Raw genomic sequence first — 861 nt, forward strand, 5'->3', positions numbered from 1 at the left:
GTGACTTCTGAGCTGAAAGACAAGCCCACTCTTGCCACAGTGAAATGGGCTCAGTGTTGAGGACATCATCCTTCTGAGGCTCTCTTCAGTGCAGTGTCTGCAATAAAAGGCATCAGCCCCTGAGAAGGGGAAGCACTGCATTACCCCAAGACTAGGTTGATCCCTTTCAGTGTTACACTTAATAGTTTGCTTTTCCTAACAAAGCTTCTATACCAAACAAACAGACATAAAGACTGCAGTGCCTTTTCACTATTCAAACTGAATGCCTTTTCCCCCTCCCCTCTCCCCTCTCACTCCAGAAAACATACACACATATATGTCCATGAACTGGAGTAAATGCATTGTACAAGGAATTGCAATGGATATACAGTATTTCATACTGAAGCGTCAAGCTTGCCTTCCTTCTAAATCAGATACATCATCTATTGACTCCAGTGCTGTAAGTCACCCTTTGAAACAGATGGCTTCCCTCATGAATTAGACGGGCAGATCATCTACTAAATCATCTCCACGTTGAATCCAATACAGTACACTGCAAAGCGAGCCCTTCTACAAACCAGCTATACGTAGAGGAGGTACTACAGTATCTCCCGTTGGCTTATTGCTCCAAGGGCTGGGCAAAGACAATACCCAGGCAGGTTGCTGGTGGCCTGCTTGTGTAGACGATGAGAGACTAATCAAGCGCTACAATAATCATTCTGACAGATACTATCTCAAAAACCTGCTTGCAGCAGTTTAAAATATAATCACTCCCTCCAGCTGCAAGGATGTGTGCCTGTACCTCAGGTGTTCCAGTCCACGTCTGGAGTATTAATTTAAACCACCAAGCTGTGAGCTGGAGCAGCTGAGGCATCGACACAC

At 45.2% G+C, this 861-nt stretch overlaps 1 non-coding gene across 1 annotated transcript; it reads right to left on the reverse strand.

The window, feature by feature from the left end:
* Window positions 1-769: 769 nt before the first annotated feature.
* Window positions 770-861, reverse strand: MIR1779 (microRNA 1779). Its single transcript, NR_035280.1, has one exon. It is a non-coding gene; the product is annotated as a microRNA 1779 (primary transcript).

Source organism: Gallus gallus, chromosome Z, assembly GCF_016699485.2.
Source record: "Gallus gallus isolate bGalGal1 chromosome Z, bGalGal1.mat.broiler.GRCg7b, whole genome shotgun sequence".
Classification (NCBI taxonomy): Eukaryota; Metazoa; Chordata; class Aves; order Galliformes; family Phasianidae; genus Gallus; species Gallus gallus.